General features: G+C 45.1%; 1 protein-coding gene across 1 annotated transcript in view; it reads right to left on the reverse strand.

Moving 5' to 3' along the window:
- RASGEF1B (RasGEF domain family member 1B) overlaps positions 1-27,879 on the reverse strand; it is a 370,888-nt gene that overhangs the window by 107,626 nt on the left and 235,383 nt on the right. The gene's annotated exons all lie outside the window — the stretch shown is intronic.

The raw sequence follows: 27,879 nt of genomic DNA on the forward strand, positions 1-27,879 counted from the left end.
TTGGTAGTGAGGAACCAGCAGAGGAGCCTGTTCCTGGTAAGAAGCTTTTATTATAAAGGATGCAAATGTTTTGGAGCCAGGGGCATGGCTGCCTGCAAGCATGCCTAGAGTGGGATAACCCATTGATTTCCCTATAGCTGCTCTTCGCTTTCACAAAGGCCACAGAAACCCATGGGCTTCCAGAGTGAGCAACCCCACCCCCACACCCTTCCAGGTGCAGCTTGGCGTGATGCAAGATGGCTCTGAGAGTAGCTGCTGTGGCAGATGTGGGTGTAGGTTCAGTGTTATTCCCTGTAGCGCTCTTTGCTTTCCACAAGTCACAGAAACCCCATGGCTTCCAGAGTGAAGCAACCCCCACCCCCACCCCTTCCCAGGTGACTGTGTGTGCAAGATGGCTCTGAGAGTAGTTGCTGTTGGCAATGTGGGTGTAGGGTTTCAGTGTTATTTCCCTGTAGCTGTCTTTTGCTTTCCACAAGCCACAGAAACGCCATGGCTTCCAGAGTGAAGCAACCCCCACCCACCCCTTCCCAGGTGAGCCACATAGCAAGCCCCCCCTTCCACTGTGAGCCGCGTGGGGGAACTCGCCATCTCTATCTGCAGCTGCAGCCTCTCTGTGCTATGCTCAGAATGTGTAAATGATGCTACAAAAGCTCTTTAAAACAATGCAAGGCTCTGTATTAACAGTTTATCTGTTTGTTTTTAAAGTGACCTGATACTGCTCCATCAGTGCAGACTTCTGAAAGACAGCAAAGCTTAAGAAAAAAACCAAGAAGACTAAGAAGAGATGGTGAAAAGCAGTTAGGAATCTGTATTCCACAGAAATAAAAAGTTGCAAGAAATTGACTACCAGAGAAGCACAGATCGGCAGGATGACTTAAAAAAGTGGGGAAAAAGCCTCTTCATTTCTTCATGTATTATTTTACTTTCCATAACTATATGAATAAAAAATTATATACATTGCCATCAATATGCTGTTGATGGTTATTATGACTGCTGTTTCACATGTGTGGGTCCCCGCCACTCCTGGGGGTGTGCAATGTGTTGGTTCCAGCTGCTCCCTGCAGGGTTAATGCCCTGGAAACTGCAGGGCAGCAGTGGACATGGCTGGCTGAAGGCAGGGCAGGGGCTGACTGGAGGTAGGTCTGGCTGCAGGCAGGCAAGGGATGTTGGGGCTGTGGAGACAAGGGGTGGGGCGGGCTGGCTTCAGCAGTGGGGTGCAGCAGGGGTTGACTGGAAAAAGGCAGGGGGTGCGGCGCTGGCGGCAGAGTGTGCAGAGCTGGTGCGGGCAGCAGTTTGTGGGGCTGGCTGGCTTTGGGCAGGGGTGTGTGGCAGGGGTTGGCTGAGACAGGACAGGGTGTTTGGCAGAGGTGGCTGTGGGCACGGGGTGCAGAGCTGGCTGCAGGCAGAGGGGGGCTGGACTGTGGGCAGGTCATGGGTGCAGCAGAGGCAACTGGACCCCAGCCCTTTAAGTAGCCCCCAAACTCCCTTCTACTCCGGGGACCTTTTAATAGCCGCGGAGCGCTGGGGAATGCAAGAGGGAGGCGGGGCTCACAGCGGCTATTTGAAGGACCGGGGTGGCAGAGGCAGCTGGAGCCCCAGGACTTTTTAATCCCCCCTCACTGCCCAGGGCCCAGGGGCTATTTAAAGGGCCAGAGCTCCAGCCGGGTGCGGGGCTTGCCGTCTCTGGCCGGAGCTCCAGCCGGGTCGCGGGCTTGCCGTGCTCTGGCCGGAGCTCCAGCCGGTGGTCGCGGGGCTTGCCGTGCTCTGGCCGGAGCGCAGCAAAGCCCACCGCCCCACTCTCATGGCTGGAGCCCTGGCCGGAGCCCGCAAGCCCCGCCGCCCGGCTGGAGCTCTAGCTGGGAGAGCCGGCCATGCCGCGCTTCCCGCCGGCGCCTCACTCAAGGAGCCGACATGGAGCAGACCGCAGCTGGGGACGGGGTAAGTTTTTTTTTTTTTTTTTTTTTTTTAAAAATGCCTAAGGTGGGGGGCCCTCTTAGGCATGGGGTCCGATTCCCAGGCATCACGGGTCGTTGGAACAGAAGCGGAATGACCCGCACCCTTTCGTCCCCTTCCCACAACCCACAGCGACAAAATGGGACGAGGTGCTCTGTGGGATAGCTGCCCACAATGCACCACTCACAACAGCGCTGCAACTGGTGCAAGTGTGGACACACTGCAGTGCTGGTCGCTGTCAGTGTGGACACACTGCAGCGCTGGCCGTACACAGCTGTACGACCACAGCTGTAACGGCCAGCGCTGCAAAACTGTAAGTGTAGACAAAGCCTTAGTGATATCTCCATATTTCTGGCTGCAACAGGTCTCCCCTCATTGATAGTGGGGTTGCGGTCCTTTGTCCCATCAGTGCCTTTGCTGAGCTATTCTGGCATCCCTTTGACGGGGTATTCCTGTGTGCCAAAAATGCTAGCAAGCAATCTGACCCAGAGGAAACAGCCAGGTATAACAGTCTCTTAGTTGTTTTAGAAACAAAAGTCTCTTAGTTGTTTTCACAGCTGAGTCCACCTTAACATTACTCTTTGGCCATGATGGGGAGAAGGTCAAACTCCTAGGTCAAGCCTGAATTTTTCCATGGCAAATTAGCATCCATTGTCAGTGAATACAGTGTCCGGAATGCCATATCTCACAAGTGGGGCTTCAGTTGGCCAATCACTGACTTGTTTCTTGTATCAGGTAGGGCATCGACCTCCCAGAAATCAGAATAGTAGTGCACAGTAATCAAATGCTTTCCATTAAGGTAAATAAGTCCACTCCCATCTTTTGTCATAGTTGGGCAGGCAGCTTATGTGGTAAGTCTCTTTGCGCTGGCAGTTATCACATGATTGATGGGTGTCACACCCTTTTATCAAGGAGTGGAGTTGTGTATTCATTCCCAGCCAGTATACACACTACGGAGCCCATCTCAGACAGCTGTCAATGCCCAGATGTGAGGCATGGTTTTTTTTGCATGACACCCCTATGTAATGTGGTGGGGACAACAGCTTTCTATCCTCAACATATGATTCCATCTTTTCAGATTAAAATGAGCCGAGTGTGTTTCTGTTCCTACCAATACTTGGTTTTTGACTTCTGGTACCCTGCTAGTATCAGCCTCTTGTCTGCCTGTAACTGAGGGTATGGCTACACTTGGAATTTCAAAGCACTGCCGCGGCAGCGCTTTGAAGTGTGAGTGTGGTGAGAGCTCTCCCAGCACTGCACATAAACCACATCCTCTACGGGTGTAGCATGCAGCGCTGGGAGCCGCGCTCCCAGCGCTGCCGCCCTGATTACACTGAGGCTTTACAGCGCTGTATCTTGCAGTGCTCAGGGGGGTGTTTTTTCACACCCCTGAGCGCGAAAGTTGCAGTGCTGTAAAGTGCCAATGTAGCCATACCCTCAACGTCCCTTTCCATAGCCTCTTCTGTTCCCTGAACTTCACTGTTGGAACTGAAAGAGTACAGCATGTTAACGGATTCAATGCCCTGACACCCTTCCCCCAATTTGCTGATGCTGGGTATGTATATTCCCTGCCCAGGGTGTCAGCTAACACCAGTCATTGTCCTGGACAATATCTGATCGCTACCTGGTAGCTCTGGAGGCAGATGAACATGTGTTGTAATCTCTTTGGAGCACTACAAAAAAAAGGTCTTTGCATTAGATCTCTAGGGATTTGTGCTCTGATTGCACTATTAGTGGGTGGCCACAAGTGTATGATAGAATCGCTCCAATCTAAAAGCTTTTTCTATTTGGGTGTACCCCTGCTCAGTCTCTGACAAGCCTCTGCTAGCATTACCAATCAGCTGCTTCTGTGAATTAACTACACTCAATCCAATTGATAGGTGGATAAGGGCATGGCTACACTTGAAACTTCAAAGCGCTGCTGCGGCAGCGCTTTGAAGTGCAAGTGTGGTCGCAGCGCCAGTGCTGGGAGAGAGCTCTTCCAGCGCTGCACGTACTCCACATCCTCATGTGGTTTAGCTTGCAGTGTTGGGAGCGCTGCGGCACTGTTTACACTGGCGCTTTACAGCGCTGTATCTTGCAGTACTCGGGGGTGTTTTTTTCACATCCCTGAGCAAGAAAGTTGCAGCGCTGTAAAGTGCCAGTGTAGCCAAGGCCTAAGGAACTGATTAAAGGGGAGACTACAACAGGTTGTACTGAAAGGTGAATTGTCAGGCTGGAGGGAGGTTACTAGTGGAGTTCCTCAGGGATCGGTTTGGGACCAATCTTATTTAATCTTTTTATTATTGACCTTGCACAAAAAGTGGGAAGGTGCTAATAAAGTTTGCAGATGACAGAAATGGGAAGTGTTGGCCAATACAGACAAGGACCCGGATTCATACATGGGATCTGGATGACCTTGTAACACTGGAGTAATACGTAATGGATAAAATTTAATATGAAAAGTGCAGTCAATGCATTTAGGGATTACAACAAGAACTATGGTGGGAGACATCAGATTGGAAGTAACCGAGGGGAGAAGGACCTCGGAGTATTGGTTGATCACAGGTTAATATGAGCAGAATGTGATATGGCGTAAAAGCTAAATGCAGTCTTGGATGCCCATCAGGCGAGGTATTTAGTCGCGATAAGGAGGTGTTTAGCTGGCCATTATACAAGGCACTGGTGAGACCTCTTCTGGAATATTGCATGCAGTTCTGGTTCCCATGTTAAGAAGCATGATTCAAACTGGAACGGGTTCAGAGAAGGGCTACTAGGAATGATCTGAGGATGGAAACCTGTCTATGAAGCAATAAAAAGCTTGACTTGTTAAGCTTTACCAAAAGAAGGCCTGAGGGGAGATATGATTGCTCTCTATAATATATCAAAGGAATAATCCTCAGGAGGGAGAGGAATTATTTGCTCAGTACAAATGTGGACACATGAACAAATGGATATAAACTGGCCATCAGGAAGTTTAGACTTGAAATTAGGTGAAGGTTTCTAACCATCAGAGGAGTGAAGTTCTGGAACAGCCTTCCAAAGGGAGTAGTGGGGGCAAAAGACATATCTGGCTTCAAGACTAAACTTGGTAAGTTTATGGAGGGGATGGTTTAATGGGATAGCCTAATTTTGGCAATTAATTTGTCTTTGACTACTAGTGGTAAATATGCCCAGAGGCTTGTGATGAGATGTTAGATGGGGTGGGATCTGCGTTACTACAGAGAATTCTTTCCTGGGTGTCTGGCTGGTGAATCTTGCCCACATGCTCAGGGTTTAGCTGATCGCCATATTTGGGGTCAGGAAAAATTTTTCCTCCAGGGCAGATTGGCAGAGGCCCTGGGGTTTTTTTTGCCTTCCTCTGCAGCATGGGGCATGGGTCACGTGCTGGAAGATTCTCTGCACCCTGAAGTCTTTAAATCATGATTTGAGGACTTCAATGGCTCAGACACATGTTTGTTACAGGAGTGGGTGGGTGAGATTCTGTGGCCTGCATTGTGCAGGAGCTCAGACTAGATCATCATAATGGTCCCTTCTGACCTTAAAGTCTACGATTCTTTCTCCATTGCATCACAGTGGAGTATCTGTGGCTCACTTGGCTGGTAGTACTGGTGCATCCATTATCATTTGTTTCAGTGTATCAAATGCTTCCTGTTAGAGGCCTGCCCAGTCCACTCAACTTCCTGCCTTGTGAGCGGATGTATGGGTTCCACTACTGCAGCCAGGTGTGGACAGAACTTGGGAACAAAATGTATCATTTCTATGAAGTGCTATAACCCTTTTACATCCACTGGAGCTGGCATCTCTCTGATTGCCTTGATCTTGTTGCGATCTTCTTTCGGTCCCTCTGCTGTATGCAAATGTCCAGCCAATGTCACCGCATACGGTTTGGGTCACAGTTTTTCTGGGTTAAGGTTTATGTTCTTGTCCCTGCATCACTGCCTTATATAGTTTTCTGTCATGGTCTCATTCAGCTTCTGTCTCATTGCTTCCTTCACCTACAATGAGGATATTACCTGCAATTAGTTTTACTCCAGGCAGTCCTTCCAACACTTGGGTGAATTTTCTCTTAACACCTCTGGTGTTGCTATGCCTGTCAGCATGCTGTACTCTTTATCCAGGCTAATGTACCAAAACCCGTTCCTCATATCACAGACCATAAAGACTCTGGCTTTGGAAAGTTCTGGCAGGATGGCATCATTTGTGGGCAGTGGCATCTTTTCAATGTTCAGTTCAATGGCTTTGGGTCTACACAGATGTGTAATTTGCCTAATGATTTCTTTACCACCAGCAGGCTGCTTACCCCAGGCTGTACTGGTCTCTACAGGTGCTATGATACCCCTGCTCTGCAGTCTTTCTAGCTCTTTGGGTGCTGGATTACACAGTGCCATTGGAATTTCCTTCTGTGGTAAGCACACAGGTTCTACTCTTAACAGGTGCAGGTTTCCTTCACGACATCAGTCACCTTTGAAAACATCCCCATATGCCTTTAAAATGGTCTCCATTGTCCACAGGACTCCCCCTTTTACTTCTTGCACGGCAGCTATAAAATTCTGACACTGCACCCCGATCAGATCCATGGCTTGTATGGCTGAATTATCTGTGAGGAGTTTGTGGTTTTTACCATCCATGACCACAAACTTCAATTGGTACCATCTGTTATTTTTTGAGTTAGTTACTATGAGGTCACATTTTCCTGTGTGCTGCATTATATTCTCATTGTACATGATTAGATTGCACCTGCTTTTTGAAATGGGGGTGTACGAGTCCAAATCACCCCAAGGAATCACACTGCAGGAGACCCTGCTATCCCTCTGAAATCACACATGGGCATTCCCCATTAACATTGTTGCAGGCACAGAGGTATTGTTCTCTGTTGCTTTCCTGTCCTGACAGCCTGAAGTGGATATGCTCTGAGTCTCAAAAAGAGAGACATGATGCCATCACCGCTGTCTGATGTGCCATCCTGCTCTTGTATAAGTCTGATAATCTTTCAGAGACCTTCCTCTGCGCTTGCACACACTGCTAAAATGGTTCAACTGGCCACATTTCTTGCAATGCTGTCCTAGTGCAGGACACTTCTCCTTTACTCATTCGTGCTGTCTCCCAGAGTAAATGCATCTTGATATGGGTACAGAACCCTGGCAACCTGCTCTCATTTGCAGATGTCTCACCGCATGACTTCTGAGGGTATCATGCCTCTTAGAGCTTTCAATCCTTTATCTTGAGGTTTTAGGGTGACCAGACAGCAAATGTGAAAAATTGGGATGGGAGTGGGAGGTAATAGGAGCCTATATAAGAAAAAGACCCAAAAATTGGGACTGTCTCTATAAAATCGGGACATCTGGTCACCCTATGAGGTTTCTGCTACATGCTCATATCTAAGCGCCTGTCTAAGGGGAGATTACCTTCCTGGAGCAGCTGGTGATCCCAAGTGTTGCAGACTATGCTGTTCCAAATTAGAGAGTCTGTCAAGTCCCCAAAATTGCACATAGCAGTCCACATGCGCAAGGCAGTAACATAGGGGTCTATCCTCTCACCTTCAGATTGGTCTCTAGTGAAAAACCTGAGTCACTCTTCAGTTGGAGAGCAATAGGCCCACAGGACTCCTAGAATTACCGCGAGGCTTGAGGCAGTGGTGCAGCTCTCTCTGCTTTGTTCCACAATAAGGTAAAATAATAGTTTTATTTTCCTGCTGTTGAGTTTCTCTTGCCTGGCCAGGTCTGTGTAGAGCTCCACTGCCTCCTTTCCCCCAGCCCATTGCTGGACTAGGTTTGTGCCTGCAAAATCCAGGGCTCCCGGGAATTTCACATTGCCAGCTTCTACACTTCAGAAAACTCACAGCTCTCATGCTGCTGCCATGTTTCCTGTGCAAAGAGTGCAGCTGAATGCAGGTTAAGTTGAACGAGAGGAACTCTATTAAACCCTATGCACTGCTCTGTCCATGTGGCTGACCTGCTTCCTCCTTAACTGCCTGCATGTGTCTTGTCCGATAATAGTCTCTCCAGGGAACATGGGCCCTCCTACTCCAGTTCCATTGACCATGATACAATCAGAATTTCTAAAGCGCTCAGCACCCTGGAGCTCCCATCAAGAACAAAAAATGCCCCATCCATCAAGGACAGTGGAGAATGCCTTACCCGCTAAGAACAATGGGAAAGGTTGGGTGCTGAGAACTTTTTAAAATCTGGTCCCAAATGCGTGTCCCTGAAGAATACAAAGGGTATCCTACTGGATAGCCCTAATACTGAAAAGCTACAACATAGATTAGCCGTTGTAAGATGTACAGTAGAATCTGTTAGTACCATATCTGTAAAACAAAATAAAAAATACATGTGAGAAAGTGCTATTGTATTGTTGGCAAACTGGGACTCCTATATTCTATCCTGATTCTGCTGCTGATTTACTGCGTGCTTCTTACTTAAATCCCACACCACAAGAAGTCCATGCCTCAGTTCCTGTCTCTGTAGAACAGGGGTAATAGTTACCTCTGCTGCAGTGGTACTGTGCAAAAATCCTAGGATGAAATGTGCTAAGTGTTATTATTAAAAAAAATATGGAAACACTATAAACAAGCAATATATGATTGTGCACTTGGTTTAGAAAACACGCCGCAGAGAACTGAAATGAGAAAGCAGATCCTTTCTAAAGAATTTGACCAGCGGATTCAAAACCTTGTATGCAAACTTCTGCAGGATCCAGAGACACTCTGCTCAAAGTCTCATTAGAAGGCCAGACCTTACCCAAAACCAGGTCTGTGCTCTAGCCTCAGCCAGGCTGGCTGTTAAGAAGTCTGAAACAATTCTCCTTAAGGGGGGGAGAGATGTCTATATTTTTTTCTTTAACTGCAAAGTTATCAAATATCAGAAGATGCCATCGTAACAAATTCTATAGAAGAATCAAAGGTTTAGTGTAGATAGCTAAGACATGTTTGAGTAGCAGGGCTGGCTCTGCCATTTTTGCCACCATAAACAAACAAAAAAAAAAGTGGCCGGACTGCTGCCGCCTGAACTGCTGAAGCACAACAACAACAACAACAAAAACCACCCAGGCTGTGATGCCCCAGGAATGGCTGGAATGCTGCCCCTTAGCATGTGCCGCCCCAGGCACGCGCTTCCTCAGCTGGTACCTGGAGCCGGCCCTGTTGAGTAGCGCAATTAAGGATACACTGAATTAGGACTGTTGGACAATGTTGTTCACAAGCTGCTTCAATTATCAGTATCAGCTCACAGAAACTAGCAAAGGTAAAGATATGGAGCTGCAATAAACGGAACCCGTTTAATTGGTTACTAGTTATTCCTGTACAAGAACATAGAAGTGGTTGGGCACTATTAATGCTTTCTATTCTGTTTATCACATATTGAACTCTTTTTGATCTCTTTGTTTGATGCAGCCTGAAGTCTCCCAGCATGCTTAACTGTAGGGTACTAAGATCAAAGTGCCTCTAATTATCTAGGATTTCTTCTGAACCCAAGGTTTTTAACCATTTCTGATGAGTGAGATGAAAGCCATTTAGAAAGATAACACTAAACACAGTACAAGACCACTCATGTAACAGAAGGTGGTTCAGATTACAAGGAAAGTTTTTCCTTTTTCTTTATGTTGTAAAGAAAAGAATTAAGCCAGTTGCATGCACTTTTCATTTTAGCTCAGTCTTTGATCAAAGGCCACCACAACAACGAAGATTCTTGCAATAAAGATTACTGCTACTTTGCACTTCTGAAGCCTCTTTCTATACGAGGATGTCAAAGGATTTTGAAATCTCGTAAGAACCCACAAAGGTAGGCCTTTTTGGTTTATCCCCATTTTATAGCTAAAGAAACTGAGGCACAAACTGAATAGCAACTTTTTCCAAAACACCAAAGGCCAAATCTTCAGGTGCTGTAAATGGGCATAGCTCTACTGCAGTCAAAGGAGCTTAATTCCATGTGCAATGCATGGACTTGCCCCATATTTTGCTCTTGCATTGCTCCTGCAATCTGAAAGTGTTGCCCCAAGATTTATTAAGCTTCAAGCACCTTGTGATGCTGGTGAATAGAAAATGAATGTTCATCTAGGAAATGTGCATCAGTTTAACTGTGCACCTCCCTAATATAGATGTGTTGTGCTGGTTCACAGGGAGGTTCATTTTGACCTTGTGCAGGTGCAGCACCTTTATGTTAGGGGTTTTCACTGGTGACACTGATGTAAATTTTCCTTAATGTAGACAAGTCTATGACACATAGAGGTTAACTGACTTGAATGTGTATTTTATGTAAGACTTCCCAGTGCTTTGATTCCTGACTGAGCTCCAATTTTACAAGCTGGGGAAGATTAAGTATGGCCTAAATTCAGGAAAACATCTCTATTCAGGAAGGGTACTTAAGAATGGATTCACCTTTAAATTGGCATCTTGATGCTATAATGATTGGGGTTTTGGAAATGCATATAATCACTGTTGATCAGGACTGCAGTAGAAGTTCTCATCCTGCTCTCCTAGCCTGGAAGACCATAGGCTGGTCTGAACTTGCAGTTAGGATGAATGGATCAGTGTATTCACTCCTGGGAATCCCAGTAAAATAACCAAGTTCATTTCCCCTTATGGATGGATTTGCTTGGAATAATGGAAGATTCTTGCCTTTTACAGTTAATTCTATTTCTCCTTTTCCTCTCTCCTCTAATTTGAAGTTGAAGTCTAGCCAGCACCCTTTCCTGACTGGCCAGCAGGAGGTACTGCTGCTGGCTGCATGTCAGAAAGGAAATACTTGTCTCTGGCCACTCCAGACACTGGCTCAAGGCTGCTATACTCAGTCAGACTCACTGGAAGGCACAGGCAATGTAGCATTCAACAACAGGTGGATTTTACATAGAACAAATGTGGTAACAAGCACCTATTACATTTCCCATTTATATCAGGGCCCACATAGTGGAACACCAAGTGAGAACTGTGATGTTTTTGTCTCTTCTGGCTAAGTGGCATCCCACTACCTACTGTGCTGAAGTGTTCCCTTCCTCGTGATGCTATTTGATCTCGGCTTGATTTCAAATTTATCAATCAAACAGAGAAGACAGTTTCTACATGTTCCCCACACAGCTAATGATTCCTCTCCTCAGCCCCCTCATTAACCCACCACCTTCTGCTATGTGTGGAGGAGGCCTTCTTCCTTCAAGGCGTGCTAGAGAACAAAATGCTAGTAGACAGGAGTCATGCTCAACAATCCACTGGGCTGGATATCAGGAGTCTGTTTTGCTATGAAGAGTCCTTAACTTGCATCCTAACTGGGACTCAGATTCACAAAACGGATTAGGCTGTTCTTTTCCATCCCCCACCCTCCCTACTTTGGCTCATCCGCTCAAAATCAAAAACAAAATTCCTCCTTGTCAACATTCCCCTTCCTCCTAGCCTACTCCCATCTCTAAATGACTCTCCTCTCAGGCCTAGGCAGGGACTGTTGTCTTCCTTTCTCTGCTCAGTCTTTGATTTTCCTCCCTAGTAAAGCAGCAGGTGGCCAACCAGCAGCCATCTGAGGCCTTGTCTTCATTGCTAAAAATGGTGGTTTTATCTCGGGGAACTAATGTGCATGAGCTATCTCTAGGTAAACACTCAATGAAGATAAGACACTTTAATTTTACCACGAGATAAGCTCACCAGGATCAATCTCTGGTGGAGGTATGGAGCTGACCACAGTGAGTTTACCTAACAATAAAACTGAAGTGCCTTGACTTCATTGTGTTTTTACCTCTGGAGAGCTCAAATGTGTTAGTTACTGAGGTAAAACACACCTTTTTAGCACCGAAGACAAGGTCTGTGGAGCACTGTAACGTTGCCTCTGACTCACTGGTGAACTCAGATCCATCCAGATCCCAAAGATCCATCGATTGGCAAACATGACCCTTTGCCTCTGGGCTGGTGGTGTAAGCAGCCATTCTGCCTCAGCATAGTGTTTGGAGTGTTAAGCTAACTGAGAGCAAGCAGGTGAAAATGTTTACACACAGTTGATGTCCAGTAATCCTCCATTGAAGCCCATGGTTCTGCTTCTCGTTTCTCAGATTGGTTCAATATTGTTTCATCACACTTCAAAGTTCTGAAGGGCCATCACAGAACAAGCTAAAACAAAAACAACAGCTGTAAACTATCACTGACGAAGAAGATTTGTCTTGCTGGGCCAGACACAAGAGGAGTGAAAATAATCCCTGAACATGAGCGCAATTCTCCCTATTACTGAGGGCACTAGGCTGCAGGGAGCTTATTGCAGTTAGATCCCAAGTCAGCCACTGATTCAGAGGCATCAGGTTCATCACATTGCCTCAGCACAGGCTGAGGTGTGATGCCATGCAGGACACAGATACTGAGTGTGGCTAATGGTTCCAGTTCTCCTCTTGCTAATTCAAAGCTCATTGCCGAGGGACAGCTCATTCATCTTCATTTCTCATGGAGAAATTCTGCCTGTGTTCACCAATCCACTGGGCCTGTATTTCCCAACTGGAATCATGCACAGACTAGCTAGCACAAAGTGTGTATTTTTTCCCAGCTTCCCCATGTGATCGTAAGCCAGGCCCACAAAGACCTCACCCAACCCATTGTTTTATGTTCTAATGAGTAAGATGTCACAGAGAATCAATAGTTATGAGTGAATCTGTTGGCATGAAATAAGAATCAGAAGGAAATGTCATTCAAAACTCACTTTGGCTGAGACTCACATGACCCTTCTTTCTCTCTTATTTGCTGCCCTCCATCAAGGGTCAATCTTTTGATATATTGATGTACGTAAAGATGGGTTTTGCCACAACTTTTTTTTACTGTTCCACCAACCCAGTTCAACAACCCACCAGTGTGTACACACACACACACACACACACACACACACACCCATTTCCTGAAAGGGTGCCCCTGTTTCTGCTTGGTTGCATGCAGTGATGCAAGGGGAAGCAGATAGTTAGAAACTCTGCAGGTGGGGGAATTGGTTTAGAATTGGCTTATTAGTGAGAGATCATGATTCATTACATAACCCTAACTAGCTAACTACCTAGCTTATGCCCAAGGCCATCTCTGTCTCCTCTCATCCCTGCTCTTCCTGGTTTCAGGAACAGCTGGTTGAAATGTTTCAGATTTTGAAATGTTGACAAACTATTTGCAATGCCTTCCTGCCATTCTCCCCTCCTTTTTTTTGGTTGCCTTTTTTTATACCAACTCTGAAGCTGGTCAAAATCTGGAATTTTGGAGGGAGGGGATGAGATAACGATTCAAAAGAGTTTCCACAAACTTTTTCTCCTTTTTCTTCCAACCAGTTCCAGTTCCAGCTAAGATAGAAAACACTGAACATTCCACAAGAAACACTGACCATGTGGTATTTCTGACCCGATGAACTCCATATCTGAAACTGCAGAGGAAAGTCTCTTCTTGTGATATCTCCAGACAGTTTCTGAACCAGATTCTGGTAAATTCAGATACATTTAAGATGAGCACACAAAGTGTTAGATGTGTTTTCAAATCTAACAGCCAAACCCCACAGGCTTCCTGTCCATCAGTAGTTAATGCGCAGTAAAAAAATGTATATTTCTAGCTCCTTTGTGTGTGAACTCTCCCTTAGAACTGTTTGATGGGCTTCGACAGAGCAGGAAACTAACCTTTAGAAAGCCTAATGACTGAAAGGGAATGTCCTTTGTGAAGGAAGAGGGTCTGAAGACAGTGCCCATGGAGCTACTTTTCCAAACACTCGACTTTGCTCAGATGCTACTCAATGGGAAACTTCCATTGACATGAATAACACAGGATCAAGCACATAGTGTGGTGGTACCCTTAAAAATGAGTTTGTAAAAATGGCACTCTCGGGTCTCCATGTTTATTATGTCTCACTTATTTCCGTATCAAATTTGTTTCCTCTGCAAATAAAAAAGTGCTTTTGTTTCCTAATTGCCAGCCCTAAAAACACAGCCTGTGTTCTGCGGGGCAAGCTGGGTTCTTCCCACATCCTGCTGTCCAAGCAGTTCTGAAAGCCAAATTCTGCCCTCAGCTACCCCTGTGCAAATCCATTGACAGCCATAAGGTTGTAAGGTATCACTGAATATAGAATTTTGCCTGCAGAATCTTTATAACAATGTGCAAAATGAAAAGAACCCAACTCAACAATCAAAGCCCAGAGCAGTCTGTAGGGCTGGCTCGTGGGGAGAAAAAAAAATCAATTTGTTATTTGCCGACTGAGCAAATCTAATATAGAAATCAGTGAGTATAGGAATATAGAACCCCACAATGCCATTTTTAAAGAGAATTTTCAGGCCAGAACCATACTTTAAACGTAATTCTCCATAATAATACCTTCACAGAAACTCCCTAATGCACATTTGCCATAGTTTCATTTTCAATATGAAAAGCCCACACCATCTGCTCGCTTTGTAAAGGATGCCTTTGCCTGTCCCCGCAAGCAGATCAAGGCTTGCATAAACAACAAAAAGCCACAATTGTCCTTTTGCGGGAAACAGAGGAACTCAGCTATCGAGAGAAAAATACAGCCTGCTCCTTCCTACTTCCTTAATAAAAATTGCTCACCCTTGTGAAGTTTAACTACGCAGGAGCCTGTCTGTGAAAATTTGTTCTTTTATTATCCAGTGACTGTATTTTATGGCTATATTGGTATGCATGAGTTGTTAAAAATCCTTTTATATCACTAAGATAAAATAAAACGCATCAGAGCTCTGCTGTAAAGAGACGAACATTCATGCTGATTTTCAGTTAATGTATCTTTGTTTCATATAACAAGTTAGTGTGGCATGGAAAGCAGACAAGCAATCAGAAGGGTAATATGTTCCTGCAATTTTTTCTGTGATAGTCCTCTAAGAGATTAAACAAGGTAACAGTCTTACAGTAAGATTGTCTCAAACAAAAAATGGTACACACTGATCCATCACCTGAAACATAATACACTGAAGGAAGGTTAATCGATTCCCTAGCCAAGAGGGAATAATTTTGTGATGCATCCAGATTACTATATTTGTCATCCGAGAGCATTTAGACACAAATTTACTGCTGGCAGAAGCAGGGACAGGCCAGCGCCAGCTGTTCCAGTGAGTTGCACCTATTTACACCAGCAGTGAGGTTGGCCTATGACTAATCTTTTTTCTCAACTATATTTGACTAGTTAAATTTATTAAAGAAAGAAAAGAAAAAGAAGCAAAGGAAGAAAAGAACATATCCTGGCTTTTGGACATAATTCTAAAATAAGATGCCTTTGATATAATTCTAAAAATGCAGTGAGAGGGAAACACAGCAGCTTAAACAAAACAAAAACCAAAAACAGATTAGAAGCTTGGTTTTGCGGCTGAAATGCTACAATTAGACTCAGCATATGTGGGTTCAATTCCTGGTGCAGCTATAGATTCTCTTCTGTGACCGTAGGCAAATTTTTTAGTCTCCCTGGGCCTTAGTTCCTCATCTGTAAAAGGGGAATATAGACCTTTCTCTGTCTGTCTCATTTAAACTTTTCCAGGATGGAGACTGTTTTTCACTCTGGGTTTGTACTGTATTTAGCACAATGGGGTCCTGATCTCATCTGGGACCTGTAGGCACACTGTAAGGCACTCCATAAATAATCAGAGTCACTATGGCCTTGGCTACACTTGCGAGTTACAACGCAATAAAGCTGCCCCTGGTGACCTAGCCCACTCCTCATCCACACTGGCAATGCACATAGAGCGCTCTGACTCCGCAGCTACAGCGCTGCTGGTACTCCACCTCAGCGAGTGGAATAATGTTTGCTGCGCCCCCGTTGAAGTGTCGCAGCATCAGTGTGAATGACGTGTTGCATTACTGCACTGTGATCAGCCTCCGGAAACACCCCATAATCCTCTTAAGTCAAGTGGCCACTCTTGTCATTGTTGTGAAATCAGCTGCAGGAATGAGGAAATGCCCTTTCAAAGCTCCCTTCGCTTTGAGAGTTTGCTTTGAGTGAGTATGGGGGGGAGGGGAGAGGGAGGTCTGAACTTACAAGACAGCATGCTGACACACTCTCAGCACCCCAAAAACCCACTCTCTCTCCCCCCACATACACACAACACACTCCCTATCACTCTCCACCCCGCTCCCCATTTGAAAAGCATGTTGCAGTCACTTGCATGCTGGGATAGCTGCCCATAATGCACAGCTCCCAATGCTTCTGCAAGTGCCGCAAAAGTGGCCATGCCAGTGCGCTTGAAGCTGTCAGTGTGGATAGACTGCAGCGCTTTCCCTACCGCGCTCTCCAAAGGCTGGTTTAACTCACAGCACTCTACATCTGCAAGTGTAGCCATGCCCTATGCAGTGCGTTTAATTCTAAGGACTGAGTTCACATCTGATGAAACTGAGATCAAAACTACTGACTTCAATGGAATCTCACCTGGGAGCAATCTGACCATAAATATTTAAAGGAGACTGTTGTTACACTACTATGGTTATGGTGAGGATAACATTTCCTTTATTCCATCCTTTGTCTTATCTAGATTGCAAGCTCCTTAGGTCAGGAACTGCCACTATGTCTTTGTACAGCATCTAGCCCCTTAGCTACTGGGATACAAATACATAAATAGGCAATATTTGCGTAAACATTGTAAACAAGTACCCCTCCTCACTCTCAACATTAGTTGTAGGGTTAACCACAACTCAAGGAGACTTTTTTAAAGTGACTGTCTTTGTCTACACTATTTGCTAAGTTGTGTTCAGGAATGGGTGTGCTAGCTGACACGTTTTAAGAGAACACTCACTTCCCCAATGCAGCCTATCATAAGCCTCTTTCCCAAATCTGGACCTTAGCGTCCAAAATCTGGGTGCTTAGCATGAACCTCCAAGCTTAATTACCAGCCTGGATCTTATCTCGCTGCCACCAACCAGGAATCAGTGCCTGGTACACTTGAGCCCCCCAAAACCTTCCCTGGGGAACCCCCAAGACTCAGATGCTTTGAGTCTCCAACAAAGGGAAATAAACCACTTCCCTTCCTCCTCCCTCTCCCACCCAGACTTTCCTCTCTGGGCTAACCTGAGAGTATTGATGCAATCTCTTTACATCACAATACCAAGAAGCATGTCTCCTTTATTCCACAAAGAGACAAACCCCAAATACAAGGAAACAGAGATGATCCTATCTCTTCCCCCTCCCACCAACTCCCTGGTGCTGCAGAGCTTACCCTCCGTAGATCTAACACAAAGAGAATTCCCTCCCCTTGTTCCTTAACCTACCCAGAGAGAAAAACTCAAACAAGTCTTACAAAGAAAACTTTATATAAAAAAAAAGAAAGAAAAAGACATAAGAATATAAACTCTGCATCAAGATGACAATACAGGGCTATTGCTTATAAGAAAATATGAATAAACAGTCTGATTCAAAAAGATATCCAATTTGAAACATTCCAGCAAGTTACACACATGTAAATACCCCCAAAACAACATAAAAGCCTATATTGTTTTTCTACCTGTACTTACAAGTTGGAAACAGAAGATTAGAAGAAGAAAGAAGCTTCTCATAGCTGAGAGACAGACAAAAGACCCAGAGTCCAAAACTTCCCTCCCTGACTTTGAAAAATCCGGTTTTCTGATTGGTCCTCTGGTCAGGTGTTTGGTTCCCTCTGTTAATCCTTTACAGGTAAAAGAAACATTAACCCTTAGCTATCTGTTTATGACACAGCCAAATCCACAGAGCGCACTGCAGGAGTCTCATCTTGAGGTGCCAAAGACCTGGATTACAGTAGTAAGTTCTCCGCCTGATGAAGATGAGAGGCTGGGGGAAGCCTTCCTCAACACAGCTGCATATGAGTATCCACCAGCAGCTGGAGGTCCAGCAGCAATGCACAACTGTGATGGCAGGCAGAAACCTAAGGGCTTGTCTTGAGGAGGAATAACTATGTTGTACCCATGGGGTCTCCCAACACAACCAGTTAACACAACTGAAAGGCGCTGCACTGCCTATGCTAGGTGTTATGTGGGGTTTCAAATCAAATCAGCATCATTATCAATGATTTGTATTGCCCTGGTGCCTAAGAACCCCAGTGGATCAGGATGCCACTCTTCTAGGTGTTGCACAAACATGGAACAAAAGGATGATCATGTTATAGCTATTTGGAATTATTTAATTCTGTTTTCAAAATGGAATCCCCAACTCTATTCCTCACTTAGACCCTAAGAATCAATGCCAGATAGAGTAGTTTATAGTCTCTCATTTGGAGCACTCTGACCATTCTTCTCTCTTCTCTTTGGCATTTCATTTTGGTTTATTCTGGGTAAAGATGGATGTATTCAAACTCACTGTGAGCAGTGGCTGTGTGTTAAACTCCTCTATATTAATTAAACAGCACTATATATTAATATGGCTCTAGCAAATGATATGCAAAACACACCAAAAGAAAAAACCATACAGAGGGGAAAAAACAATTGTAAATCCTGGTTAGGAATTACTGCACTGCAAAAAGATCTCTTCTGGTATGGAAGAAGAAGTAAAAAAGGATATTTTCTTGGTTTTCCTCTTCCCCAAATACATTAGCCGCAATCTAGAAGAAACTGATGTCTGACAAATATGTATTGCATGCGGCTTATTCAGCAAAGATGTGAACAGGCCAGGTTTAATTTAAGCACACTTGAAAAACTGGAAACTGAGCTGGATTAACACATTCTGGTGTCCTATACACATATTATGATGCAGGTCCCCTACATCTCCACCTCCTACATGTAGAGGCAGTGGCAGGGAACTCATCTTCTTGGAAGGGCAGAGATGGCAGCAAGGGGCCCCCACAGTACTTACCCAATGAGCTAGGATATAGCAGCTTGTTTGCGGAATGGGGGAACAGGCCCATTTCACTCTTCTCCTCCACAGACAGAGCTCTCTATTGGGCTGGTGTTGGTATAACCCCCAGAGGAATGGATCTTGGTACTAAAACCCTACTGAGATGAATGGGGCATTTCACAACCCCACACTCCTCAGTACAATTGTTTCAGGCTCCCTGCAGGCTCAGGCAGGCAGCATTGTGGCTATCAGTTACATGTGGGTCAAGTTTTAAGATGTTTTTATTTGCACAACCATAATGTAATCACGCAACTCCAGCAACTGGGGTGCTACCCTTGGGTGTATAGAGGCAATGCTTTAATCTGCCTCAATTGAATTCCCTAGTCTGAATTCTTCATAATAATATTTCACACTTACTAGAGATGAATGGGCTTAGCTGTACATTTTGGATCTGAATCAAATTTTCCCCCAGCTTGAGGGTGTTCAGGTTTTGGTCTGAGCTCCTCTTTAATATTTTGCACAGGGCTTTCCACCTTTGTATCACCTCAGAAATTTTAACTAATTCATCCTTATCACAGCCTTCTGAAGTAAGCAACTATTATAAAATCTGTATTACAGATGGGGAAACCAAGGCAGAAACCATGGAAAAAGGCAGGATCTGATTTTCCTCTTTTTTTTAAACACTGTTTTTACACCGGTATAGATCCATTGCCTTCAGTGGAGTGACTCCTGATTTACACTGTGCATCTGATAGGAATATGAGGCCCGTGCTGTTAGCAATGGGATTAGAATGGCTCTCAGTTCTGTCTCTTTTTAGGTCTTCTCAAATCTGCTTATCTGAATGCAAAGGCTGAAATGCCATCCTTTGAGCTACCATTTCTCCTGCTTATGAGCCCGCTCTTGAGAGGGGCCAAGCGCTGCAACTCCCATTGAAGTCTATGTGAGTTGAGGGCCCTCAGCACATCACAGGACTGACCCCACACTAGAACTTATCAGCCACAGGCAACTGAGCACTGGCTATTCATATATATAAACTGGATTCTGCCTAATTACCAAACCTCAGCCACATACTTATCTGTCTTAATTATCTCCCCCATTATGAGTTAATAGATAAGACCACAGGGAGCTAAGTGACCTATCATCTTGCTGTTTGAATGATAAAAACCTCACTTGTCTCCAAAATCTGTTAACGCATAATCACAGGCATTAATCACTTACCGAAAAGAGAGAGTTTTAATTTCCTTGTTAATGAAAATGAAATGTCTTGGCTGTCCCTGGCTGGCAGGCAGGCAGGCAGTCTGCCACACACTGAAAGGGCTCTTCGTATCAAATGCATTGTTTATTTTCCATTTTTGGGAGGCAGATGCTGAAATAGCATCAATCACACACAAATCCTTGTCGTCAAGAGATATAAACGGGAGATTGGAATGAGGGCCGGGCAGCAGGGTGGATGGCAATTAGACCCTGGCGTCTCCAGGGGAAAGTGCGCTGTCCAGCCTCCAGCTTGATACTAGCTCTGTGGAAACAATGGCAAGCTTTCTTTTATACATTTTCGTACTGTACAAATCTAGTGCTCATGAAAATGAGGTTGGTGGGGATAGTGGCTAATCAAGTTCCTCTGAACACAGCTGACCTACAGCTCTCCCTGCTTTTATGCTGGTGCTTTTATGATGTGCACAAATAGAGATGAAGCCAAAGTGAGAGGCTCCAAGCTCTTCTTCACTTGTGACAGCTTGCTAGGATTTGGGAGACCTCTGCTCCAGGACAGGGAAGCTGCTTCAGTAACCTACCATGCCACCTAGACTGGCGAGTTGTTAATGCTCTCCTAAAGGAGTCCATTTCTCCTCTCAGTTACATCAATGGGACTCCAATGGAATCAGTGCCATTACCCCCTGATTTATATATGTCAATGAAAGTTTATGTCTTTTTAAATATCTGGGGGTATGGCTACACTTGCAGCTGTACCGCGCTGGGAGTTACAGCTGTCTTCGTACTGCAGTGTGGCCCCATTTGCAGCATTTGCAGCGCTGTTGGGAGTGGCTGAACAGGCATTCTGGGATACCTCCGAATACCTCTGGAGGCCAATTACAGTGCTTTTGGTGGCTATCACCAGTGCTGCAATTGTTATACCCCAGGCAGAGCAGGAGTACAGCCAGTGCTGCAGCCAGGGAGATGCAGCACTGTATGTGCCTTGCAAGTGTGGATGGTGAATCAGTGCTGTAAACCCACCACTAGTGCTGCAACTCTCCAGTGTAGCCAAGCCCTTAGAGGTGCTCAGGCACTGAGATTGATGAGTGTCAATATTAGATAGACACAAACAGGCAGAACTGTATTATCTCCCTTCCATGCTCCTAGAGTAACTTCCTTGCTATTGAGCCTTAGTGTTTTTTTAAGCTTTGCTCAGTGGTCCACCCTTTCCTATAAGGTTGGCATAGCCCATTAGGCTGCACATATTGAGTCCTTGGCTTACACACACTCTTCCTGAGTTAAAGAGTGGTAATTAAACATAGCTAGACCCAATCTGAAATAACCACAAGAAGCATGCTGCAGATCGGTTATATTTATTGTTTTCAGTGTAAATAGAAAGAGTGCAGGGAGCTCTCTCAGCTGGAAGGATGCACGAGGGAGCTGTGCCTTAGTCAGCAAAGCAACAAAAGATGACCAGACCTTGAGAAATCAGGAAATTCAGGAAATTGAGAGGCAACTCCCTAACCTTCCACTGCTGCCCTATGGATCCAGATACGCCATCCGCACCCAGAATTTGACGTAGGCAGAACAAATATATCAAGCATGAGAGTCCATGTCCCCCTGGTTCTCAGGCTTTCCTATTTACACAAACACAATCTGTCCTTTCTAGCTCTGACATGCTACAGACTTCGGCTCCGATCCTGCAAGCAGCTGCTCACGTGGGAACGAGGAACTCTAGAGTTGTAATCTTATTTCAAACATAGTGACTTAAGCATGTAATTAACCTTTCTGATCAGGGCCGGTGCAACCATTTAGGCGAACTAGGCGGTTGCCTAGGGTGCCAAGATTTGGGGGCGCCAAAAAATGGCGCCCCCCCAAAAATTTTTAAATGGTTGCAGCCGCTGCTGCTGGAGGGGCTGAGCTGCCGGTAGCAGCAGCTGCCTGCCGCCGGCAGCCCAAGGTGTCCTCCGGGTCAGGGTGCCACCGGTCAGCGCGCCCCTGAGGTCAGTGTGCCGCTGCCGCAGCCTGGCAGCCCAGGCATCCCCCGCCCCCGGGGTCAGTGAGCCGCCGCTGCACAGCCCGGCAGCCCAGGGCACCCCCCGCCCCCGGGGTCAGGGAGCCGCCACCGCAACCCAGCAGCCCATGGCGCCCCCACCCCCCGGGGTCAGGGAGCCGTGAGACCCGCGCGCGGGGTGGCGAAATGTCCTGGCGCCTAGGGCCCCAGAAACCCTAGCGCCGGTCCTGTTTCTGATGCTTCATTTCCCATCTGTAAAATGAGGATACCACTACTTATCTACCTGCCTCACAGGAGTGTTACAAGGATTAGTGAATGCTTGCAAAGTATTTTAAAGAACTTAGAGTCCTATGAAATCGTTAAGTTTGGGATTTTTCTTTTTGCTTGTAAATTGCTACGTTCATTAACAGAGCTATATAAAAATAGTTATAAGCTGCTATAGTTCAAAAATCAGGAGAAGGGAAGATATTAACAGTCATGGATGCAATATTCCCCTCCACACACACAAGATTTCATCATCATTTGGTTCAGTGTCTTCCGTAAAATTTAATGAAACTACACTCTTGACATGGTTATCACGCCTTCGTTTTCAAATTCGACACCAAGGCTTTGCCTGTTGTTTTGACAACTATGTTTTAAATACAACTACATGCACAAATATTCATTTTTAATATCATGTCAAAACACATTGTCAAAATATTTCATCAAAATTTCATCGAGCTGCGATATTCGTTCATGTCTTAAACACCTTCTCCCTTCTCCATTTAGCCTGTTTTTTAAAAAAGTGTGTGTGTGTGTTATATAGGTGCATATATACACAACAGAGTATTATTCTCCTATCCCCCTCTACAGCCAAAAATAAAATCAAAATGGCCATTGATGGTTTCTTCTGTCAGGAGTCCATTGAATTTGGCACCAGACCCTTTTTCATTATGAACTTTCTCTGTGGAATTCCTTCTCTTTGGAAGAGCCCAGTTAATTCAAAGCCTTTTTCTTGAGGTTTAGTTGCTACTACTTTTTCAGCTGGATTCCCTTGTATTTCGTGGTAAAGCACAAGGAGAGATGCTTACATAAGGAGCTAGTCCATAACCAAACAGCTGACTTCCCCCCCCCCCCCACGGTATGTTTTAAACCAACCTCCAAGCACAGCTTCCTCTACAATTTTTCCCCCCATCTTAGTGTCCTCTTCACCACTTCACTCTCAGTAACACCCACTAGCAATACACTGGCTTCCCCTGGATTCTGAAATACCTTCCTCTCTGGCTTTTCCAGACTCCACTACATGGGATTTTCCTCCAAAATCATGCCACTTCTAGGTGACAGCTGGGGAGACAGAATGAGTGGAGGTGAATGGGAAACAGAAAAGACTCAGATCTCACAATAAAAATAACTGATAATCCTTGAAAGAGCCTTATATTTCCTCAGACTCCAGCAGCACATCCAATGCTCTTTCTATAGAATGTTTTCTGTTGCAATTGGGACAGGGCTACCCAACTATGGCACCCAATCCAAGGTGTCTCTTATGACCAAGACTGGCAGATGTTCATAGTGATTTTGCGTGCCTAACCTGGGACATCTTAAAGGGGCTGCCTGACAGTCAGAAAATCAGCCCTTTCCAGGTGTCTCAAATTGGACACCCAAAACTTGGGGAATTCACCTTTGAAAATCTTGGCCATTTATCTCTAGGGGTGTGATTTGCAATGCCTGTAGTGCACATTGCTGCACCGTGTAGACTTTCCCTAAGTCATTCTCATTTGTCTCACAGTAGACCTTTGGTACACAACTGCCATCTTCCAGAGAAAGGACCACAGCTCTGAAAACGGTTGCGGTTGGATTCTCCTTTGCCTTGCACTTTGTGTAGTCATTTACACCTGTGCAAAATGGTTGTAAAATGCTACCAAATTAGAATGGCAGCATTACATACTTGCTTTGCATACTGTAAGTGGATACCTAAGGTGCAAAGGAAGTGGAGAATCAGGCCCTTGGCACATAGGTAGCAGGTTTTGAAAATCTATTTCTTTCACTTTTCCTAGACTCAAGTAGTTCCTTTGCCGCTATCCTGAACAGATAACTAACCTGTTGACTTGAGAAGCAGATAATATTGGCTCAAGCCTAAGAAAAAAATGCATAGTTATGGTTGACAACAGGGACAAAAATATCCTGTTTAAAGCACGAGTAAGTGATTTCTCCTCAGAGTATAATGCATTATGGTGATGAAGCGCTATTAGCACGATAAATTATTAATTGTTCAAGCAGACAGCTTTTTTACAAACCAGTATTGCTACGTTTACTACTTGTTGGTGTGTGGTATTTTAGTCAAAGCGGTGGGAGCATAGAATAGGCCTGTAAATATCTGAAATACATAAATATTTGGACTGGACCTTCCAAGCAATCTCAGAGGATTTAGACACATCTAAATTGAGGGAATTTAGATACATGTGTTTTATTAATGGCCTCACTTCTTATTGGCTTCAATGGGCACCTCACATGGTGGGACACATAGAGAGGAGAAATGGAAAAACAGAGGATGGCATTTTCAGCTTTTGTATTCAGTTAGGCAGAGTTCAGAAGACCTAAAATGAGACAGGACAGAGAGCCAGGGACTCCTAGATCTGAATCCCATTGCTGACCCTTAAGGTTTGATTCTGCAGTTGAATTGCACCAGTGTAAGAGAGGTTAAACTGCTGACGTCACTCATTAAATAGAAGGCATGTGTCCAACTCCTCTAAAGCACTCTGCAAATTTCAGCCCTGATGTTGAGGCTATTTAGACCAAATGAGGGAAATGAAACTTCCCTGCCTGGTTTCCACCCCACTCTAGTTAAAACATTTCTCTCCATTAAGGAGAAACTGTCTTCTAATCTCCACTTCCCCATTTTTCTCAATATTCTACATGTTACTGGTTCCCAGCTAACAATTTCCATTCTCTCTTTCTATCTGTGTTTATCCAGTTATTTCCCCTCAACCTTTTGCAGCTTTCCTTGTACTAATCCCAGCATAGATATGGGAATCTCAAACACGCTTGATTAGTTTTCCCGTCTCCTTCCCATTTCATTAACCCCTTCCCCCTCTTTGGAGACAGCTATATCCCATCTGCCCTGAAATTCAGCTGCCACAGAATATACATTGAACTCATTTTTCTTTGGGTGAAATTCATCCATGTTGTAGGGGTGGGCACAAGTCCTTGTGGATCACTTAAGCCTTACAACATGGGAGTGCGGGAGAGGTGTTCTGACTGAACAGCTGTGCCTGAACACTCCCTGTGTGCTGTAGAGAAGGTCCCTGCACTAGCCCACATATGGCTTTGCACAAGATCACACTGGGAGTGAACCAAGGGAAGCACACAGAATTGTGTTCACACAGATCCAGCAACCCTAATTCCCCCGCTATGGTGAAAGAGCGGTTAGGCTGCTATTTCAGACCGGAGACTGGGCAACTGTCACCCACCTTGATCCTGGTCTGGAGATGTGGATTTAATTTCCTCAACCCCTCTCAATCCCACCCACATGGTGCCTGAATACTTGGGCTTTATTTGGATGTTTGGATGTTTGGATGAAAACATTTGGATGTTTTCCACCCTTTGTGAAGGGCAACTCAAGCCACATCCCATCAGATCTGCGATTCAGAGCATGCAGGGCAGTGGACTGACACCCTTGAGACCATGTGCCAACAGATCTCCTCTGGCATAATTCCCAGTCAGGACAATGGGAGTTGTCTGTGTGGATCAAGGCCAGCAACATGACCTCCCATACTATGGCAGCACCAGTCCTTCTAAATGCATTGCTTGAGGCCTGATCAAAAGCCCAATGGGAGGCTTTCCATTGATTCCAATGGCTTTGGATCAGGCCGTGGTTTGGCATAGGTGGTTCTGAAGGCATGACAGTGATGGAGTTTGAAATGAAATCCAAAAGAGAAAATGAAAATTGGCGAAGATGTACACACACTCGACCACACATCATCCTTGCTGTAATTCAAATCAAGTCACATCAGGTTGGATTTGGCCAAAGAAGTTTATGTCCCACTTGAAACTGGCATAGGCTCCTTCCCAGCAGGCCAAAGCACATGCTACAGAGTGAGGAGCTGGTTATGGTCAGAGCGTAACATATATGGAAGCTCACAGTTGTCTGACACTATTAGTAGCAATCATCTTCACTACTAAAACAGTAGGTAACTCATGCAACAATCAGTGCCCTCAGTGCATCCTAACCAAAGCAGATTTCAAGAGTCCATTGAGTTCTGACCCTGCAGTGACCTTAATAATCATCACTGAGAGAGAGGCGATATATTTAGAATCTTCCCGTAAACAGAACCACAAATGGGGGGGATTATTTTGCAGAGGGAATTATTTTGTGTTTATTTTCCTGCCATTGGAAGGACTCGGTTTATGATTTATATCGGCTCCAGACGATTTGTTTTTCAACACAGTTTTATGTAAACACTGGAAAGTGCAGGCTCTCGCTGAGTGCAGAGAAAAAAAACAAAGCACAAGAAGCCCTGGCAACTCTGCTGTTACACTTGTAACACGTCAACGCCCCTGACAGCAGAGGGCTTGAGGCTTCCGGCTCCCACAAACACAGGCAATGGGATTTCACTCAGAGCATGAGGCTCACTCAGAAGCACTTGAAGTTCAGACAAAACCAGAAAGATCAAGGCCACAACTGGAGCTGTCTGAGAAATCCTGATGAGTTCTATCCTATTTTACCTGGTTTAAGCAGCAACCTGTATTGCTGGGACAAATACTGTTCCTGAAGAACAGGGACCCTCCTCTCTGTTGTTCTAGGGTAACTCAAATCTATATATCTTGTGGTTTGTTGCATTCAAATTTGGATCATAACTGGGGGACTGTGAACAATCCTGGATGGATGACAATGGACAGGTAAACCAATAGCAGAGTTTAGAATTCAGCAGCTTCAAAAAGGGCTGCTCAAGAACCATCAGCCTCTCTTTCCCCCTATGAAAGAAACAGTGGGCTAGGCTCCCAAACCCCAAAGATCCTCCCAGCTCAGGGGGCCCTTGTATCTCTCACCACTCCCTGACCACATTCCCCTGGTTTCACTCTGTGGAAACTGGCCCCTTTTATGGTAAAACAACCCAGGTCTGTATTGCTTTTTTGGTGCAGTTCCTCCTGGGTGCTGAGTGGGGTTGAGGGAGAGGAATGAAAAGCATCTCCCAGCCCTACTCATTTCTGCTGCACAGACTTCTGGACATGCGTAGGCAACTTTGCAGGTCCCACAGCCTGGGGGATGGTATAATACAGGTGAAACCTGGGTGCATGGATCTGGGGCAGGAGATGAACAACCCACTTCTCATTGGGTATAACGCTTCTCATTCTACAGGATGACCCTTTGTAGCATGGAAGAATTGGAGAAGATTGCTGACAGAATGGCCCCAAACCAGCCTCACCTAAATCATAGTAACCCATGGACTCATGCAGTGAGGTGATTTTGTGAGGAAAGGGCTGCTGTTTTAGAGAGGCCAGCACGCAAGGGAGCAGCAGCAAGGGGCAATGACAAGGACAAGGGATGCTGTCCAGATTATTCTTTAGAATAATCATCACTCTTGAAATCCATTGGTAATTCAGGACTATAGAAAACATCCATTGAAGAGTGTGTTTTTCTTTGCTCTACCCTGTTTACGTAAAGATTTCAGAGCGGTAGTCGTGTTAGTCTTGTATCAGCAGAAACAATGAGGAGTCCTTGTGGCACCTTAGAGACTAACAAATTTATCTGGGCACAAGCTTTCATGGGCTAAAACCCACTTCATCAGATTTAGTCCCTACGGTGCCACAAGGACTCATCGTTGTTTTTGCAAATATAAAAGAGTCGCACTGTGAGTCTGGGCACTGCAAATAAAGTTTTTGTCTTTAAAATAGTAAAACTTTTGTTTGGCAAAAGAAGCCATGAAGAAATAATACCTACAAGAGGTAATATGCCAACAAACATTCCTAAAGCTAGCAAAGTAAATATATATTATTTAGTCTCACCAAAACATCAAAACTAAAAAGAAAATGGAAATGCCTTGAGCT

The sequence above is a fragment of the Chelonoidis abingdonii genome, chromosome 5 (assembly GCF_003597395.2).
Source record: "Chelonoidis abingdonii isolate Lonesome George chromosome 5, CheloAbing_2.0, whole genome shotgun sequence".
NCBI lineage: Eukaryota > Metazoa > Chordata > Testudines > Testudinidae > Chelonoidis > Chelonoidis abingdonii.